Source organism: Ambystoma mexicanum, unplaced genomic scaffold, assembly GCF_040938575.1.
Source record: "Ambystoma mexicanum isolate Mex_15411 unplaced genomic scaffold, UKY_AmexF1_1 Mex_scaf46, whole genome shotgun sequence".
Lineage (NCBI taxonomy): Eukaryota > Metazoa > Chordata > Amphibia > Caudata > Ambystomatidae > Ambystoma > Ambystoma mexicanum.
The window spans coordinates 1,501,762-1,521,459 of record NW_027182462.1 but is presented as its reverse complement, the minus strand read 5'-3'; the positions used below and the strand labels follow the sequence as shown (position 1 = coordinate 1,521,459).

The 19,698-nt window shown below is 43.3% G+C and overlaps 16 non-coding genes across 16 annotated transcripts; 13 read left to right on the top strand and 3 right to left on the bottom strand.

Moving 5' to 3' along the window:
• Positions 1–945: 945 nt before the first annotated feature.
• TRNAS-GCU (transfer RNA serine (anticodon GCU)) lies at positions 946–1,027 on the top strand. Its single transcript has one exon. It is a non-coding gene; the product is annotated as a tRNA-Ser (tRNA).
• Positions 1,028–1,573: 546 nt separating this feature from the next.
• TRNAT-CGU (transfer RNA threonine (anticodon CGU)) lies at positions 1,574–1,645 on the top strand. Its single transcript has one exon. It is a non-coding gene; the product is annotated as a tRNA-Thr (tRNA).
• Positions 1,646–3,131: 1,486 nt separating this feature from the next.
• On the bottom strand, positions 3,132–3,226 carry TRNAI-UAU (transfer RNA isoleucine (anticodon UAU)). Its single transcript has 2 exons — positions 3,189–3,226; positions 3,132–3,167 (listed from the first exon to the last, which is right to left on the bottom strand). It is a non-coding gene; the product is annotated as a tRNA-Ile (tRNA).
• A 1,767-nt stretch (positions 3,227–4,993) lies between these two features.
• On the top strand, positions 4,994–5,075 carry TRNAS-GCU (transfer RNA serine (anticodon GCU)). Its single transcript has one exon. It is a non-coding gene; the product is annotated as a tRNA-Ser (tRNA).
• A 546-nt stretch (positions 5,076–5,621) lies between these two features.
• Positions 5,622–5,693, top strand: TRNAT-CGU (transfer RNA threonine (anticodon CGU)). Its single transcript has one exon. It is a non-coding gene; the product is annotated as a tRNA-Thr (tRNA).
• Positions 5,694–7,180: 1,487 nt separating this feature from the next.
• On the bottom strand, positions 7,181–7,275 carry TRNAI-UAU (transfer RNA isoleucine (anticodon UAU)). Its single transcript has 2 exons — positions 7,238–7,275; positions 7,181–7,216 (listed from the first exon to the last, which is right to left on the bottom strand). It is a non-coding gene; the product is annotated as a tRNA-Ile (tRNA).
• Positions 7,276–7,755: 480 nt separating this feature from the next.
• On the top strand, positions 7,756–7,832 carry TRNAS-GCU (transfer RNA serine (anticodon GCU)). Its single transcript has one exon. It is a non-coding gene; the product is annotated as a tRNA-Ser (tRNA).
• Positions 7,833–9,056: 1,224 nt separating this feature from the next.
• TRNAS-GCU (transfer RNA serine (anticodon GCU)) lies at positions 9,057–9,138 on the top strand. Its single transcript has one exon. It is a non-coding gene; the product is annotated as a tRNA-Ser (tRNA).
• A 546-nt stretch (positions 9,139–9,684) lies between these two features.
• TRNAT-CGU (transfer RNA threonine (anticodon CGU)) lies at positions 9,685–9,756 on the top strand. The gene has a single exon. It is a non-coding gene; the product is annotated as a tRNA-Thr (tRNA).
• Positions 9,757–11,241: 1,485 nt separating this feature from the next.
• Positions 11,242–11,335, bottom strand: TRNAI-UAU (transfer RNA isoleucine (anticodon UAU)). Its single transcript has 2 exons — positions 11,299–11,335; positions 11,242–11,277 (listed from the first exon to the last, which is right to left on the bottom strand). It is a non-coding gene; the product is annotated as a tRNA-Ile (tRNA).
• Positions 11,336–11,815: 480 nt separating this feature from the next.
• TRNAS-GCU (transfer RNA serine (anticodon GCU)) lies at positions 11,816–11,892 on the top strand. The gene has a single exon. It is a non-coding gene; the product is annotated as a tRNA-Ser (tRNA).
• Positions 11,893–13,116: 1,224 nt separating this feature from the next.
• On the top strand, positions 13,117–13,198 carry TRNAS-GCU (transfer RNA serine (anticodon GCU)). The gene has a single exon. It is a non-coding gene; the product is annotated as a tRNA-Ser (tRNA).
• A 546-nt stretch (positions 13,199–13,744) lies between these two features.
• Positions 13,745–13,817, top strand: TRNAT-CGU (transfer RNA threonine (anticodon CGU)). Its single transcript has one exon. It is a non-coding gene; the product is annotated as a tRNA-Thr (tRNA).
• Positions 13,818–15,868: 2,051 nt separating this feature from the next.
• TRNAS-GCU (transfer RNA serine (anticodon GCU)) lies at positions 15,869–15,945 on the top strand. Its single transcript has one exon. It is a non-coding gene; the product is annotated as a tRNA-Ser (tRNA).
• Positions 15,946–17,169: 1,224 nt separating this feature from the next.
• TRNAS-GCU (transfer RNA serine (anticodon GCU)) lies at positions 17,170–17,251 on the top strand. Its single transcript has one exon. It is a non-coding gene; the product is annotated as a tRNA-Ser (tRNA).
• A 546-nt stretch (positions 17,252–17,797) lies between these two features.
• On the top strand, positions 17,798–17,869 carry TRNAT-CGU (transfer RNA threonine (anticodon CGU)). The gene has a single exon. It is a non-coding gene; the product is annotated as a tRNA-Thr (tRNA).
• Positions 17,870–19,698: the final 1,829 nt, after the last annotated feature.

Here is a 19,698-nt window from a genome sequence, read left to right as displayed (position 1 = left end):
CTCATTAGTCACCCTAAAATTGCGCGGAATACGCACAAATTAGCTGCTCCTCAAAAAATCGCCCAGAAAAAAACAGGTCAAATCACAATCATATAGATACATTCTCACACACCCTTCAAATATTTCTACCCAGTAAACATCATGTTGTGTGCTCGTTGTGTTGCTGTAATGCATCATAACCCGACGGGCTCTGTAGCTCAGTGGCAGAGCACTGGTCTTTTAAACCAGGGGTCGTGAGTTTGATCCTCATCAGGGCCTCCAAATGGTAATTTTCTTGAACATTGTTGAATAGGAACTGATATTGCACATTGTACCTTTGCAACCTTTTACCAATGGATTCGGGCCTATAACAAAGCCACAATCGCAAGGTGTCTGAATAGTCTGTGGGGAAGGTCGGCTTTCTGGACCTAATTTCTTCAAGAAAAAAACCTTGATAATCTTGTGATGACAGATGCAGATGATCACGGTGAAGTCCTTACTCTATTGAACAGTACAGCGGTTCTGGGTTGCACGCCTTTCTCTATTTTCAGGGACGTTGATGTGGCAAAATTTAATTGGAAAAGGGTTATTGCCATCACTCACTATTTAAATTCAATGACATCACAGGAAGCAGCAGCATCTGAACTTTGATCTTGGCTGGAAACGTTGAATGATGCCAAACACTGGGAAACTGGAGCTTGCATTATGCTGGTTTTACTACTAATGGTGTCCCATACGGAAGCTCAAGCACCTTCCTCTGGATTAGTGTTGTGAACCCTCCAGGAGCTCTTGTTATATTTTTCTGAACTTCAACTTGATGTGTTTATCTATCAATGGCCGGGTAAGGAAGAACGAGTCAACGATCTTGTTTCTACTATGACAAACATGATCTATTTTTCACTGACTCTGCACCACCATTGTTTTATCTCTTCTTTAAGCATGGGACTCGAGCACCGTTCCCAAACAGAAGAGGTGGCCGAGTGGTTAAGGCGATGGACTGCTAATCCATTGTGCTCTGCACGCGTGGGTTCGAAGCCCACCTTTGTCGTATTTTTTCTTTATAGTCTGCATTTAAACATTGACCAAAATCTTTCAACCTCCCTGTGAAAGACAGGAATGAGTACAGATATGGAAATAGAGATGTAAAAATAAGTTCATTGGTGCAGGCGGAGAATGAAATTAGTCAAAGACTTTCCTCGTAGGTTTCCATTCTTTACTATTATAGGAGCCAAAATCAGCGCAGTTAGTAAATTCCCAAGCTTACATCCCAAATTCTTTTTTCTTTTAGTTGTCTGCCTTTTACATGTTCCTTTTGCCATCATTCTGACCTGCTATCTAAACTCATGAACCTGTTCAGCATCCTACTCAATACATACATACCCGTAAAAGTACATACTCAAACGCATACCGACAATGTATCACCAACATAAGCACACACGCTTTCGCAAATCAGATGTATGATGACGTACTGAACACATGCAGAGATATACAGCCATTTTTACACAACCAGAAATTCATATACCTGGAGATCTACCTAGGTAAAACCAATGGTTTCTTTGCACTTTCTGTTGTTGGCTGTGAGCAACTAGCAGGTGGCCTTGTAGCTCAGTGGCAGAGCACTGGTCTCGTAAACCAGGGGTCATGAGTTCAACCCTCATCAGGGCCTCGGGCGGATTATTTTCAAAAAGCACGGGAAGAGAAGCCAGAGTTGCACCATCTACAGAGAACCTTTTATGACGGGATGCATCCTCATAATTGAAGTCTTCCACAGAAGGAGTGAATAGAGTTCGAGAGGAAGGCCTAATGTTTTCAGGCAAAGACTGACAAAAACCTTGCAATGTCGCATGTAGCTGCTTTGGTGAAAAGACTGTTCAAGTTCACAATGCAACGGAGGGGTGTTCCCCATCTCCATACAATCATCTCTTTGATAATGTAAACGTGCCAGGCGTGTTGAAAGACAAAGACAGACACAACCGCACATACCAGTTGAAGGAAGACAGCCAGCAAACACATTTGTATAGAGGTAAGCAAGCCTCAATTAGAGATGTGAGTCCCTCCGTTTCTGCGGGAGTCCACAAGTTTAATAAAAAATGAACACATATCTTTCATGTTCTAATGATTACCAATCTTTCTGATTAGCTCTGCATAGCTCCAATGGCTATGTGTGTGTGTGTGTGTGTATGTGCCCGTGTGTGTAGGGGAAGGGGTCGGTAGATGTGTTCACGCAGAGCAAGTTGCATACATCGCCAACAGCCATTCTCTCCTGCTCCTGTGCATCCAGTTCGGAAGCGAACCCACCCAATTGTTCTATATGTCTGCTACCCTGACCGCATTCACACATCATTGGCTATTAGTATGCAGCTTGTGGGCGCTGTCAATGGGATATAAGCACCATTCCCCATGTCTGCAATAGCTAGACCAGATTCTGAGGTATGATGAGCAGGGGTCCAGGCACTTCGCCTGACGAACGCCGGGCTTAGACCTGCCGGGCCTAGCCCTGAGGGGCCTAACTGGGCATGGCCCTGTGTAAGGTAGGCTGAGCAGGGGACCACTTGCAACTAACCTTCGGCACCAATCAGGCATGGAGAGGTCTGTGCAAATGCCCAGCCCTTTAGCAATCTCGATCTGCAAAACCTTCAACTCCTAATTCTCATGGCTCCCAGAAGCCCTAGCCCATATGCAAATGAGGCGAGTTCCTATCAGCATCCTTGTTCTGCTTGATTTTATCAAAGTGACTGCCTGATTAGTGAAAGGGTATTTATTCTCAGAGGTTTGCTTCAAAGGCGATAATGCAGTAAATAGACAACATTATTCTTTGTAAGTTGATATTGTCTCCTGGATCCTACTCCAGTAACCCTTTTTCTACCTTTACAAATGTCTTCCGTAAGTGGTGCTCAGCAGAAAATGGAGTATAATAACAGTTGACATTTTTTATTTTCTGTTCTATTTTCAAAAACCCTCCGTAGCTGTATTTAAAGCGCAAGCACCCCATAAATAACTTGCAATGAGTATTCCATGTCTAAAAGGCAGAGGAGCTGTCATACAACATTAACTGACAATCAAGGAAACCTTGAGGTGAACCAAAACAAGTCCAGAACATTTATTGCTTCAATAATTCAGTTTTGAGGTGAATTAGTAAAAAGTTCCAAAGTTGCTCCAGGTGAGGCTTGAACTCACAACCTCGGCATTGCTCACTGCATGTACTGCTGTATAAGTACCGCGCGCTAACCGATTGCGCCACTGGAGCTGCTGTGTTTTGGTTTTCGACATGAAACTACACCCACAAACACACACACAAGTGTACAAAAGCACCCACAAGCTCTGGCATTGTCTTTTTAGCTGACACCAAATTATGGGTGCCTTGTAGTGCCCATATTGTGCCACTGGAGCTTACCTTTTAGCCTGATATACACTTTGCCACTGATGTTCAGCCAATGGTGCAGTCAAATGTCCCTTCTACATTTTTGTCATGCTGCAGGCAGTGCCACTGGAGCCAGCATGATGCTCTTCCTCATATTCAACACGTGTCAATTGAAACACCTCCCAATGTCATCTTGGCGATGCCTATAAACACCCCAGGACTTTGATGAATTTTTCTCAACAGCAAGTGAGGCAGTTTTCCTGCAAACGGCTGGATGTACCTCAACAAGGAACGCATTGTGGTTCTATTTTGAAGATGTTTGTGTTATTACCTGTAAAGACTTGAATGCATAACATAATCTCTGTAGAGAGGTGGCCGAGTGGTTAAGGCGATGGACTGCTAATCTGCTGTACACGCGTGGGTTCGAATCCCACCTTCGTCAATTTTAACTTTTGAAATCTTTTTTAAACATCTGCATTGCGCTAAGCACCATTGCCATTGGCTTTCAAAGAACATACAGACAAAAGTGAAAATATGCATGTTAGTTGATTAAGAAGGACACAAACAAGGTCGTCGTGTTACTGGCAGGAATGCAATCTGCTGTGCTTGACTACCCTTTGAGCCAGAATCCGGATAGAAATTTAAAAAAGCAAAGGTAATATCCATATTGTCTCTCTGCTGCCATGTACATGTTTTTTTCAACTTTCACGCATCACATCTCCTCATTAGTCACCCTAAAATTGCGCGGAATACGCACAAATTAGCTGCTCCTCAAAAAATCGCCCAGAAAAAAACAGGTCAAATCACAATCATATAGATACATTCTCACACACCCTTCAAATATTTCTACCCAGTAAACATCATGTTGTGAGCTCATTGTGTTGCTGTTATGCATCATAACCTGAGGGGCTCTGTAGCTCAGTGGCAGAGCACTGGTCTCCAGGCGTCGTGAGTTCGATCCTCATCAGGGCCTCCAAATGGTAATTTTCTTGAACATTGTTGAATAGGAACTGATATTGTACCTGTGCAACCTTTTACCAATGGATTCGGGCCTATAACAAAGCCACAAGCGCAAGGTGTCTGAATAGTCTGTGGGGAAGGTCGGCTTTCTGGACCTAATTTCTTCAAGAAAAACACCTTGATAATCTTGTGATGACAGATGCAGATGATCACGGTGAAGCCCTTACTCTATTGAACAGTACAGCGGTTCTGGGTTGCACGCCTTTCTCTATTTTCAGGGACGTTGATGTGGCAAAATTTAATTGGAAAAGGGTTATTGCCATCACTCACTATTTAAATTCAATGACATCACAGGAAGCAGCAGCATCTGAACTTTGATCTTGGCTGGAAATGTTGAATGATGCCAAACACTGGGAAACTGGAGCTTGCATTATGCTGGTTTTACTACCAATGGTGTGCCATACGGAAGCTCAAGCACCTTCCTCTGGATTAGTGTTGTGAACCCTCCAGGAGCTCTTGTTATATTTTTCTGAACTTCAACTTGATGTGTTTATCTATCAATGGCCCGGAAAGGAAGAACGAGTCAACGATCTTGTTTCTACTATGACAAACATGATCTATTTTTCACTGACTCTGCACCACCATTGTTTTATCTCTTCTTTAAGCATGGGACTCGGGCACAGTTCCCAAACAGACGAGGTGGCCGAGTGGTTAAGGCGATGGACTGCTAATCCATTGTGCTCTGCACGCGTGGGTTCGAATCCCACCTTTGTCGTATTTTTTCTTTATAGTCTGCATTTAAACATTGACCAAAGCCTTTCAACCTCCCTGTGAAAGACAGGAATGAGTACAGATATGGAAATAGAGATGTAAAAATAAGTTCATTGGTGCAGGCGGAGAATGAAATTAGTCAAAGACTTTCCTCGTAGGTTTCCATTCTTTACTATTATAGGAGCCAAAATCAGCGCAGTTAGTAAATTCCCAAGCTTACATCCCAAATTCTTTTTTCTTTTAGTTGTCTGCATTTTACATGTTCCTTTTGCCATCATTCTGACCTGCTATCTAAACTCATGAACCTGTTCAGCATCCTACTCAATACATACATACCCGTAAAAGTACATACTCAAACGCATACCGACAATATATCACCAACATAAGCACACACGCTTTTGCAAATCAGATGTATGATGACGTACTGAACACATGCAGAGATATACAGCCATTTTTACACAACCAGAAATTCATATACCTGGAGATCTACCTAGGTAAAACCAATGGTTTCTTTGCACTTTCTGTTTTTGGCTGTGAGCAAGCAGCAAGTGGCCTTGTAGCTCAGTGGCAGAGCACTGGTTCCGTAAACCAGGGGTCATGAGTTCAAACCTCATCAGGGCCTCGGGCGGATTATTTTCAAAAAGCACGGGGAAGAGAAGCCAGAGTTGCACCATCTACAGAGAACCTTTTATGACGGGATGCATCCTCATAATTGAAGTCTTCCACAGAAGGAGTGAATAGAGTTCGAGAGGAAGGCCTAATGTTTTCAGGCAAAGACTGACAAAAACCTTGCAATGTCGCATGTAGCTGCTTTGGTGAAAAGACTGTTCAAGTTCACAATGCAACGGAGGGGTGTTCCCCATCTCCATACAATCATCTCTTTGATTATGTAAACGTGGCAGGCGTGTTGAAAGACAAAGACAGACACAACCGCACATACCAGTTGAAGAAAGACATCCAGCAAACACATTTGTATAGAGGTAAGCAAGCCTCAATTAGAGATGTGAGTCCCTCCGTTTCTGCGGGAGTCCACAAGTTTAATAAAAAATGAACACATATCTTTCATGTTCTAATGATTACCAATCTTTCTGATTAGCTCTGCATAGCTCCAATGGCTATGTGTGTGTGTGTGTGTGTATGTGCCCGTGTGTGTAGGGGAAGGGGTCGGTAGATGTGTTCACGCAGAGCAAGTTGCATACATCGCCAACAGCCATTCTCTCCTGCTCCTGTGCATCCAGTTCGGAAGCGAACCCAGCCAATTGTTCTATATGTCTGCTACCCTGACCGCATTCACACATCATTGGCTATTAGTATGCAGCTTGTGGGCGCTGTCAATGGGATATAAGCACCATTCCCCATGTCTGCAATAGCTAGACCAGATTCTGAGGTATGATGAGCAGGGGTCCAGGCACTTCGCCTGACGAACGCCGGGCTTAGACCTGCCTGGCCTAGCCCTGAGGGGCCTAACTGGGCATGGCCCTGTGTAAGGTAGGGTGAGCAGGGGACCACTTGCAACTAACCTTTGGCACCAATCAGGCATGGAGAGGTCTGTGCAAATGCCCAGCCCTTTAGCAATCTCGATCTGCAAAACCTTCAACTCCTAATTCTCATGGCTCCCAGAAGCCCTAGCCCATATGCAAATGAGGCGAGTTCCTATCAGCATCCTTGTTCTGCTTGATTTTATCAAAGTGACTGCCTGATTAGTGAAAGGGTATTTATTCTCAGAGGTTTGCTTCAAAGGCGATAATGCAGTAAATAGACAACATTATTCTTTGTAAGTTGATATTGTCTCCTGGATCCTACTCCAGTAACCCTTTTTCTACCTTTACAAATGTCTTCCGTAAGTGGTGCTCAGCAGAAAATGGAGTATAATAACAGTTGACATTTTTTATTTACTGTTCTATTTTCAAAAACCCTCCGTAGCTGTATTTAAAGCGCAAACACCCCATAAATAACTTGCAATGAGTATTCCATGTCTAAAAGGCAGAGGAGCTGTCATACAACATTAACTGACAATCAAGGAAACCTTGAGGTGAACCAAAAAATGTCCAGAACATTTATTGGTTCAATAATTCAGTTTTGAGGTGAATTAGTAAAAAGTTCCAAAGTTGCTCCAGGTGAGGCTTGAACTCACAACCTCGGCATTGCTCACTGCATGTACTGCTGTATAAGTACGGCGCGCTAACCGATTGCACCACTGGAGCTGTTGTGTTTTGGTTTTCGACATGAAACTACACCCACAAACACACACACAAGTGTACAAAAGCACCCACAAGCTCTGGCATTGTCTTTTTAGCTGACACCAAATTATGGGTGCCTTGTAGTGCCCATATTGTGCCACTGGAGCTTACCTTTTAGCCTGATATACACTTTGCCACTGATGTTCAGCCAATGGTGCAGTCAAATGTCCCTTCTAAATTTTTATCATGCTGCAGGCAGTGCCACAGGAGCCAGCATGATGCTCTTCCTCATATTCAACACGTGTCAATTGAAACACCTCCCAATGTCATCTTGGCGATGCCTATAAACACCCCAGGACTTTGATGAATTTTTCTCAACAGCAAGTGAGGCAGTTTTCCTGCAAACGGCTGGATGTACCTCAACAAGGAACGCATTGTGGTTCTATTTTGAAGATGTTTGTGTTATTACCTGTAAAGACTTGAATGCCTAACATAATCTCTGTAGACGAGGTGGCCGGGTGGTTAAGGCGATGGACTGCTAATCTGCTGTACACGCGTGGGTTCGAATCCCACCTTCGTCGATTTTAACTTTTGAAATCTTTTTTAAACATCTGCATTGCTCTAAGCACCATTGCCATTGGCTTTCAAATAACATACAGACAAAAGTGAAAATATGCATGTTAGTTGATTAAGAAGGACACAAACAAGGTTGTCGTCTTACTGGCAGGAATGCAATCTGCTGTGCTTGACTACCCTTTGAGCCAGAATCCGGATAGAAATTTAAAAAAGCAAAGGTAATATCCATATTGTCTCTCTACTGCCATGTACATGTGTTTTTCAACTTTCACGCATCACATCTCCTCATTAGTCACCCTAAAATTGCGCGGAATACGCACAAATTAGCTGCTCCTCAAAAAATCGCCCAGAAAAAAACAGGTCAAATCACAATCATATACATACATTCTCACACACCCTTCAAATATTTCTACCCAGTAAACATCATGTTGTGTGCACGTTGTTTTGCTGTAATGCATCATAACCTGAGGGGCTCTGTAGCTCAGTGGCAGAGCACTGGTCTTTTAAACCAGGGGTCGTGAGTTTGATCCTCATCAGGGCCTCCAAATGGTAATTTTCTTGAACATTGTTGAATAGGAACTGATATTGCACATTGTACCTTTGCAACCTTTTACCAATGGATTCGGGCCTATAACAAAGCCACAATCGCAAGGTGTCTGAATAGTCTGTGGGGAAGGTCGGCTTTCTGGACCTAATTTCTTCAAGAAAAAAACCTTGATAATCTTGTGATGACAGATGCAGATGATCACGGTGAAGTCCTTACTCTATTGAACAGTACAGCGGTTCTGGGTTGCACGCCTTTCTCTATTTTCAGGGACGTTGATGTGGCAAAATTTAATTGGAAAAGGGTTATTGCCATCACTCACTATTTAAATTCAATGACATCACAGGAAGCAGCAGCATCTGAACTTTGATCTTGGCTGGAAACGTTGAATGATGCCAAACACTGGGAAACTGGAGCTTGCATTATGCTGGTTTTACTACTAATGGTGTCCCATACGGAAGCTCAAGCACCTTCCTCTGGATTAGTGTTGTGAACCCTCCAGGAGCTCTTGTTATATTTTTCTGAACTTCAACTTGATGTGTTTATCTATCAATGGCCGGGTAAGGAAGAACGAGTCAACGATCTTGTTTCTACTATGACAAACTTGATCTATTTTTCACTGACTTTGCACCACCATTGTTTTATCTCTTCTTTAAGCATGGGACTCGAGCACCGTTCCCAAACAGAAGAGGTGGCCGAGTGGTTAAGGCGATAGACTGCTAATCCATTGTGCTCTGCACGCGTGGGTTCGAAGCCCACCTTTGTCGTATTTTTTCTTTATAGTCTGCATTTAAACATTGACCAAAATCTTTCAACCTCCCTGTGAAAGACAGGAATGAGTACAGATATGGAAATAGAGATGTAAAAATAAGTTCATTGGTGCAGGCGGAGAATGAAATTAGTCAAAGACTTTCCTCGTAGGTTTCCATTCTTGACTATTATAGGAGCCAAAATCAGCGCAGTTAGTAAATTCCCAAGCTTACATCCCAAATTCTTTTTTCTTTTAGTTGTCTGCCTTTTACATGTTCCTTTTGCCATCATTCTGACCTGCTATCTAAACTCATGAACCTGTTCAGCATCCTACTCAATACATACATACCCGTAAAAGTACATACTCAAACGCATACCGACAATGTATCACCAACATAAGCACACACGCTTTCGCAAATCAGATGTATGATGACGTACTGAACACATGCAGCGATATACAGCCATTTTTACACAACCAGAAATTCATATACCTGGAGATCTACCTAGGTAAAACCAATGGTTTCTTTGCACTTTCTGTTGTTGGCTGTGAGCAACTAGCAGGTGGCCTTGTAGCTCAGTGGCAGAGCACTGGTCTCGTAAACCAGGGGTCATGAGTTCAAACCTCATCAGGGCCTCGGGCGGATTATTTTCAAAAAGCACGGGGAAGAGAAGCCAGAGTTGCACCATCTACAGAGAACCTTTTATGACGGGATGCATCCTCATAATTGAAGTCTTCCACAGAAGCAGTGAATAGAGTTCGAGAGGAAGGCCTAATGTTTTCAGGCAAAGACTGACAAAAACCTTGCAATGTCGCATGTAGCTGCTTTGGTGAAAAGACTGTTCAAGTTCACAATGCAACGGAGGGGTGTTCCCCATCTCCATACAATCATCTCTTTGATAATGTAAACGTGCCAGGCGTGTTGAAAGACAAAGACAGACACAACCGCACATACCAGTTGAAGAAAGACAGCCAGCAAACACATTTGTATAGAGGTAAGCAAGCCTCAATTAGAGATGTGAGTCCCTCCGTTTCTGCGGGAGTCCACAAGTTTAATAAAAAATGAACACATATCTTTCATGTTCTAATGATTACCAATCTTTCTGATTAGCTCTGCATAGCTCCAATGGCTATGTGTGTGTGTGTGTGTATGTGCCCGTGTGTGTAGGGGAAGGGGTCGGTAGATGTGTTCACGCAGAGCAAGTTGCATACATCGCCAACAGCCATTCTCTCCTGCTCCTGTGCATCCAGTTCGGAAGCGAACCCACCCAATTGTTCTATATGTCTGCTACCCTGACCGCATTCACACATCATTGGCTATTAGTATGCAGCTTGTGGGCGCTGTCAATGGGATATAAGCACCATTCCCCATGTCTGCAATAGCTAGACCAGATTCTGAGGTATGATGAGCAGGGGTCCAGGCACTTCGCCTGACGAACGCCGGGCTTAGACCTGCTGGGCCTAGCCCTGAGGGGCCTAACTGGGCATGGCCCTGTGTAAGGTAGGCTGAGCAGGGGACCACTTGCAACTAACCTTCGGCACCAATCAGGCATGGAGAGGTCTGTGCAAATGCCCAGCCCTTTAGCAATCTCGATCTGCAAAACCTTCAACTCCTAATTCTCATGGCTCCCAGAAGCCCTAGCCCATATGCAAATGAGGCGAGTTCCTATCAGCATCCTTGTTCTGCTTGATTTTATCAAAGTGACTGCCTGATTAGTGAAAGGGTATTTATTCTCAGAGGTTTGCTTCAAAGGCGATAATGCAGTAAATAGACAACATTATTCTTTGTAAGTTGATATTGTCTCCTGGATCCTACTCCAGTAACCCTTTTTCTACCTTTACAAATGTCTTCCGTAAGTGGTGCTCAGCAGAAAATGGAGTATAATAACAGTTGACATTTTTTATTTTCTGTTCTATTTTCAAAAACCCTCCGTAGCTGTATTTAAAGCGCAAGCACCCCATAAATAACTTGCAATGAGTATTCCATGTCTAAAAGGCAGAGGAGCTGTCATACAACATTAACTGACAATCAAGGAAACCTTGAGGTGAACCAAAACAAGTCCAGAACATTTATTGGTTCAATAATTCAGTTTTGAGGTGAATTAGTAAAAAGTTCCAAAGTTGCTCCAGGTGAGGCTTGAACTCACAACCTCGGCATTGCTCACTGCATGTACTGCTGTATAAGTACGGCGCGCTACCGATTGCACCACTGGAGCTGTTGTGTTTTGGTTTTCGACATGAAACTACACCCACAAACACACACACAAGTGTACAAAAGCACCCACAAGCTCTGGCATTGTCTTTTTAGCTGACACCAAATTATGGGTGCCTTGTAGTGCCTATATTGTGCCACTGGAGCTTACCTTTTAGCCTGATATACACTTTGCCACTGATGTTCAGCCAATGGTGCAGTCAAATGTCCCTTCTAAATTTTTGTCATGCTGCAGGCAGTGCCACTGGAGCCAGCATGATGCTCTTCCTCATATTCAACACGTGTCAATTGAAACACCTCCCAATGTCATCTTGGCGATGCCTATAAACACCCCAGGACTTTGATGAATTTTTCTCAACAGCAAGTGAGGCAGTTTTCCTGCAAACGGCTGGATGTACCTCAACAAGGAACGCATTGTGGTTCTATTTTGAAGATGTTTGTGTTATTACCTGTAAAGACTTGAATGCCTAACATAATCTCTGTAGACGAGGTGGCCGGGTGGTTAAGGCGATGGACTGCTAATCTGCTGTACACGCGTGGGTTCGAATCCCACCTTCGTCGATTTTAACTTTTGAAATCTTTTTTAAACATCTGCATTGCTCTAAGCACCATTGCCATTGGCTTTCAAATAACATACAGACAAAAGTGAAAATATGCATGTTAGTTGATTAAGAAGGACACAAACAAGGTTGTCGTCTTACTGGCAGGAATGCAATCTGCTGTGCTTGACTACCCTTTGAGCCAGAATCCGGATAGAAATTTAAAAAAGCAAAGGTAATATCCATATTGTCTCTCTGCTGCCATGTACATGTTTTTTTCAACTTTCACGCATCACATCTCCTCATTAGTCACCCTAAAATTGCGCGGAATACGCACAAATTAGCTGCTCCTCAAAAAATCGCCCAGAAAAAAACAGGTCAAATCACAATCATATACATACATTCTCACACACCCTTCAAATATTTCTACCCAGTAAACATCATGTTGTGTGCTCGTTGTGTTGCTGTAATGCATCATAACCTGAGGGGCTCTGTAGCTCAGTGGCAGAGCACTGGTCTTTTAAACCAGGGGTCGTGAGTTTGATCCTCATCAGGGCCTCCAAATGGTAATTTTCTTGAACATTGTTGAATAGGAACTGATATTGCACATTGTACCTTTGCAACCTTTTACCAATGGATTCGGGCCTATAACAAAGCCACAATCGCAAGGTGTCTGAATAGTCTGTGGGGAAGGTCGGCTTTCTGGACCTAATTTCTTCAAGAAAAAAACCTTGATAATCTTGTGATGACAGATGCAGATGATCACGGTGAAGTCCTTACTCTATTGAACAGTACAGCGGTTCTGGGTTGCACGCCTTTCTCTATTTTCAGGGACGTTGATGTGGCAAAATTTAATTGGAAAAGGGTTATTGCCATCACTCACTATTTAAATTCAATGACATCACAGGAAGCAGCAGCATCTGAACTTTGATCTTGGCTGGAAACGTTGAATGATGCCAAACACTGGGAAACTGGAGCTTGCATTATGCTGGTTTTACTACTAATGGTGTCCCATACGGAAGCTCAAGCACCTTCCTCTGGATTAGTGTTGTGAACCCTCCAGGAGCTCTTGTTATATTTTTCTGAACTTCAACTTGATGTGTTTATCTATCAATGGCCGGGTAAGGAAGAACGAGTCAACGATCTTGTTTCTACTATGACAAACATGATCTATTTTTCACTGACTTTGCACCACCATTGTTTTATCTCTTCTTTAAGCATGGGACTCGAGCACCGTTCCCAAACAGAAGAGGTGGCCGAGTGGTTAAGGCGATGGACTGCTAATCCATTGTGCTCTGCACGCGTGGGTTCGAGGCCCACCTTTGTCGTATTTTTTCTTTATAGTCTGCATTTAAACATTGACCAAAATCTTTCAACCTCCCTGTGAAAGACAGGAATGAGTACAGATATGGAAATAGAGATGTAAAAATAAGTTCATTGGTGCAGGCGGAGAATGAAATTAGTCAAAGACTTTCCTCGTAGGTTTCCATTCTTTACTATTATAGGAGCCAAAATCAGCGCAGTTAGTAAATTCCCAAGCTTACATCCCAAATTCTTTTTTCTTTTAGTTGTCTGCCTTTTACATGTTCCTTTTGCCATCATTCTGACCTGCTATCTAAACTCATGAACCTGTTCAGCATCCTACTCAATACATACATACCCGTAAAAGTACATACTCAAACGCATACCGACAATGTATCACCAACATAAGCACACACGCTTTCGCAAATCAGATGTATGATGACGTACTGAACACATGCAGCGATATACAGCCATTTTTACACAACCAGAAATTCATATACCTGGAGATCTACCTAGGTAAAACCAATGGTTTCTTTGCACTTTCTGTTGTTGGCTGTGAGCAACTAGCAGGTGGCCTTGTAGCTCAGTGGCAGAGCACTGGTCTCGTAAACCAGGGGGTCATGAGTTCAAACCTCATCAGGGCCTCGGGCGGATTATTTTCAAAAAGCACGGGGAAGAGAAGCCAGAGTTGCACCATCTACAGAGAACCTTTTATGACGGGATGCATCCTCATAATTGAAGTCTTCCACAGAAGGAGTGAATAGAGTTCGAGAGGAAGGCCTAATGTTTTCAGGCAAAGACTGACAAAAACCTTGCAATGTCGCATGTAGCTGCTTTGGTGAAAAGACTGTTCAAGTTCACAATGCAACGGAGGGGTGTTCCCCATCTCCATACAATCATCTCTTTGATAATGTAAACGTGCCAGGCGTGTTGAAAGACAAAGACAGACACAACCGCACATACCAGTTGAAGAAAGACAGCCAGCAAACACATTTGTATAGAGGTAAGCAAGCCTCAATTAGAGATGTGAGTCCCTCCGTTTCTGCGGGAGTCCACAAGTTTAATAAAAAATGAACACATATCTTTCATGTTCTAATGATTACCAATCTTTCTGATTAGCTCTGCATAGCTCCAATGGCTATGTGTGTGTGTGTGTGTATGTGCCCGTGTGTGTAGGGGAAGGGGTCGGTAGATGTGTTCACGCAGAGCAAGTTGCATACATCGCCAACAGCCATTCTCTCCTGCTCCTGTGCATCCAGTTCGGAAGCGAACCCACCCAATTGTTCTATATGTCTGCTACCCTGACCGCATTCACACATCATTGGCTATTAGTATGCAGCTTGTGGGCGCTGTCAATGGGATATAAGCACCATTCCCCATGTCTGCAATAGCTAGACCAGATTCTGAGGTATGATGAGCAGGGGTCCAGGCACTTCGCCTGACGAACGCCGGGCTTAGACCTGCTGGGCCTAGCCCTGAGGGGCCTAACTGGGCATGGCCCTGTGTAAGGTAGGCTGAGCAGGGGACCACTTGCAACTAACCTTCGGCACCAATCAGGCATGGAGAGGTCTGTGCAAATGGCCAGCCCTTTAGCAATCTCGATCTGCAAAACCTTCAACTCCTAATTCTCATGGCTCCCAGAAGCCCTAGCCCATATGCAAATGAGGCGAGTTCCTATCAGCATCCTTGTTCTGCTTGATTTTATCAAAGTGACTGCCTGATTAGTGAAAGGGTATTTATTCTCAGAGGTTTGCTTCAAAGGCGATAATGCAGTAAATAGACAACATTATTCTTTGTAAGTTGATATTGTCTCCTGGATCCTACTCCAGTAACCCTTTTTCTACCTTTACAAATGTCTTCCGTAAGTGGTGCTCAGCAGAAAATGGAGTATAATAACAGTTGACATTTTTTATTTTCTGTTCTATTTTCAAAAACCCTCCGTAGCTGTATTTAAAGGGCAAGCACCCCATAAATAACTTGCAATGAATATTCCATGTCTAAAAGGCAGAGGAGCTGTCATACAACATTAACTGACAATCAAGGAAACCTTGAGGTGAACCAAAACAAGTCCAGAACATTTATTGCTTCAATAATTCAGTTTTGAGGTGAATTAGTAAAAAGTTCCTCCAGGTGAGGCTTGAACTCACAACCTCGGCATTGCTCACTGCATGTACTGCTGTATAAGTACGGCGCGCTACCGATTGCACCACTGGAGCTGTTGTGTTTTGGTTTTCGACATGAAACTACACCCACAAACACACACACAAGTGTACAAAAGCACCCACAAGCTCTGGCATTGTCTTTTTAGCTGACACCAAATTATGGGTGCCTTGTAGTGCCCATATTGTGCCACTGGAGCTTACCTTTTAGCCTGATATACACTTTGCCACTGATGTTCAGCCAATGGTGCAGTCAAATGTCCCTTCTACATTTTTGTCATGCTGCAGGCAGTGCCACTGGAGCCAGCATGATGCTCTTCCTCATATTCAACACGTGTCAATTGAAACACCTCCCAATGTCATCTTGGCGATGCCTATAAACACCCCAGGACTTTGATGAATTTTTCTCAACAGCAAGTGAGGCAGTTTTCCTGCAAACGGCTGGATGTACCTCAACAAGGAACGCATTGTGGTTCTATTTTGAAGATGTTTGTGTTATTACCTGTAAAGACTTGAATGCCTAACATAATCTCTGTAGACGAGGTGGCCGGGTGGTTAAGGCGATGGACTGCTAATCTGCTGTACACGCGTGGGTTCGAATCCCACCTTCGTCGATTTTAACTTTTGAAATCTTTTTTAAACATCTGCATTGCTCTAAGCACCATTGCCATTGGCTTTCAAATAACATACAGACAAAAGTGAAAATATGCATGTTAGTTGATTAAGAAGGACACAAACAAGGTTGTCGTCTTACTGGCAGGAATGCAATCTGCTGTGCTTGACTACCCTTTGAGCCAGAATCCGGATAGAAATTTAAAAAAGCAAAGGTAATATCCATATTGTCTCTCTGCTGCCATGTACATGTTTTTTTCAACTTTCACGCATCACATCTCCTCATTAGTCACCCTAAAATTGCGCGGAATACGCACAAATTAGCTGCTCCTCAAAAAATCGCCCAGAAAAAAACAGGTCAAATCACAATCATATACATACATTCTCACACACCCTTCAAATATTTCTACCCAGTAAACATCATGTTGTGTGCTCGTTGTGTTGCTGTAATGCATCATAACCTGAGGGGCTCTGTAGCTCAGTGGCAGAGCACTGGTCTTTTAAACCAGGGGTCGTGAGTTTGATCCTCATCAGGGCCTCCAAATGGTAATTTTCTTGAACATTGTTGAATAGGAACTGATATTGCACATTGTACCTTTGCAACCTTTTACCAATGGATTCGGGCCTATAACAAAGCCACAATCGCAAGGTGTCTGAATAGTCTGTGGGGAAGGTCGGCTTTCTGGACCTAATTTCTTCAAGAAAAAAACCTTGATAATCTTGTGATGACAGATGCAGATGATCACGGTGAAGTCCTTACTCTATTGAACAGTACAGCGGTTCTGGGTTGCACGCCTTTCTCTATTTTCAGGGTTGTTGATGTGGCAAAATTTAATTGGAAAAGGGTTATTGCCATCACTCACTATTTAAATTCAATGACATCACAGGAAGCAGCAGCATCTGAACTTTGATCTTGGCTGGAAAGGTTGAATGATGCCAAACACTGGGAAACTGGAGCTTGCATTATGCTGGTTTTACTACTAATGGTGTCCCATACGGAAGCTCAAGCACCTTCCTCTGGATTAGTGTTGTGAACCCTCCAGGAGCTCTTGTTATATTTTTCTGAACTTCAACTTGATGTGTTTATCTATCAATGGCCGGGTAAGGAAGAACGAGTCAACGATCTTGTTTCTACTATGACAAACATGATCTATTTTTCACTGACTTTGCACCACCATTGTTTTATCTCTTCTTTAAGCATGGGACTCGAGCACCGTTCCCAAACAGAAGAGGTGGCCGAGTGGTTAAGGCGATGGACTGCTAATCCATTGTGCTCTGCACGCGTGGGTTCGAGGCCCACCTTTGTCGTATTTTTTCTTTATAGTCTGCATTTAAACATTGACCAAAATCTTTCAACCTCCCTGTGAAAGACAGGAATGAGTACAGATATGGAAATAGAGATGTAAAAATAAGTTCATTGGTGCAGGCGGAGAATGAAATTAGTCAAAGACTTTACTCGTAGGTTTCCATTCTTTACTATTATAGGAGCCAAAATCAGCGCAGTTAGTAAATTCCCAAGCTTACATCCCAAATTCTTTTTTCTTTTAGTTGTCTGCCTTTTACATGTTCCTTTTGCCATCATTCTGACCTGCTATCTAAACTCATGAACCTGTTCAGCATCCTACTCAATACATACATACCCGTAAAAGTACATACTCAAACGCATACCGACAATGTATCACCAACATAAGCACACACACTTTCGCAAATCAGATGTATGATGACGTACTGAACACATGCAGAGATATACAGCCATTTTTACACAACCAGAAATTCATATACCTGGAGATCTACCTAGGTAAAACCAATGGTTTCTTTGCACTTTCTGTTGTTGGCTGTGAGCAAGCAGCAGGTGGCCTTGTAGCTCAGTGGCAGAGCACTGGTCTCGTAAACCAGGGGTCATGAATTCAAACCTCATCAGGGCCTCGGGCGGATTATTTTCAAAAAGCACGGGGAAGAGAAGCCAGAGTTGCACCATCTACAGAGAACCTTTTATGACGGGATGCATCCTCATAATTGAAGTCTTCCACAGAAGGAGTGAATAGAGTTCGAGAGGAAGGCCTAATGTTTTCAGGCAAAGACTGACAAAAACCTTGCAATGTCGCATGTAGCTGCTTTGGTAAAAAGACTGTTCAAGTTCACAATGCAACGGAGGGGTGTTCCCCATCTCCATACAATCATCTCTTTGATAATGTAAACGTGCCAGGCGTGTTGAAAGACAAAGACAGACACAACCGCACATACCAGTTGAAGAAAGACAGCCAGCAAACACATTTGTATAGAGGTAAGCAAGCCTCAATTAGAGATGTGAGTCCCTCCGTTTCTGCGGGAGTCCACAAGTTTAATAAAAAATGAACACATATCTTTCATGTTCTAATGATTACCAATCTTTCTGATTAGCTCTGCATAGCTCCAATGGCTATGTGTGTGTGTGTGTGTATGTGCCCGTGTGTGTAGGGGAAGGGGTCGGTAGATGTGTTCACGCAGAGCAAGTTGCATACATCGCCAACAGCCATTCTCTCCTGCTCCTGTGCATCCAGTTCGGAAGCGAACCCACCCAATTGTTCTATATGTCTGCTACCCTGACCGCATTCACACATCATTGGCTATTAGTATGCAGCTTGTGGGCGCTGTCAATGGGATATAAGCACCATTCCCCATGTCTGCAATAGCTAGACCAGATTCTGAGGTATGATGAGCAGGGGTCCAGGCACTTCGCCTGACGAACGCCGGGCTTAGACCTGCCGGGCCTAGCCCTGAGGGGCCTAACTGGGCATGGCCCTGTGTAAGGTAGGCTGAGCAGGGGACCACTTGCAACTAACCTTCGGCACCAATCAGGCATGGAGAGGTCTGTGCAAATGCCCAGCCCTTTAGCAATCTCGATCTGCAAAACCTTCAACTCCTAATTCTCATGGCTCCCAGAAGCCCTAGCCCATATGCAAATGAGGCGAGTTCCTATCAGCATCCTTGTTCTGCTTGATTTTATCAAAGTGACTGCCTGATTAGTGAAAGGGTATTTATTCTCAGAGGTTTGCTTCAAAGGCGATAATGCAGTAAATAGACAACATTATTCTTTGTAAGTTGATATTGTCTCCTGGATCCTACTCCAGTAACCCTTTTTCTACCTTTACAAATGTCTTCCGCAAGTGGTGCTCAGCAGAAAATGGAGTATAATAACAGTTGACATTTTTTATTTTCTGTTCTATTTTCAAAAACCCTCCGTAGCTGTATTTAAAGCGCAAGCACCCCATAAATAACTTGCAATGAATATTCCATGTCTAAAAGGCAGAGGAGCTGTCATACAACATTAACTGACAATCAAGGAAACCTTGAGGTGAACCAAAACAAGTCCAGAACATTTATTGCTTCAATAATTCAGTTTTGAGGTGAATTAGTAAAAAGTTCCAAAGTTGCTCCAGGTGAGGCTTGAACTCACAACCTCGGCATTGCTCACTGCATGTACTGCTGTATAAGTAAGGCGCGCTACCGATTGCACCACTGGAGCTGTTGTGTTTTGGTTTTCGACATGAAACTACACCCACAAACACACACACAAGTGTACAAAAGCACCCACAAGCTCTGGCATTGTCTTTTTAGCTGACACCAAATTATGGGTGCCTTGTAGTGCCCATATTGTGCCACTGGAGCTTACCTTTTAGCCTGATATACACTTTGCCACTGATGTTCAGCCAATGGTGCAGTCAAATGTCCCTTCTACATTTTTGTCATGCTGCAGGCAGTGCCACTGGAGCCAG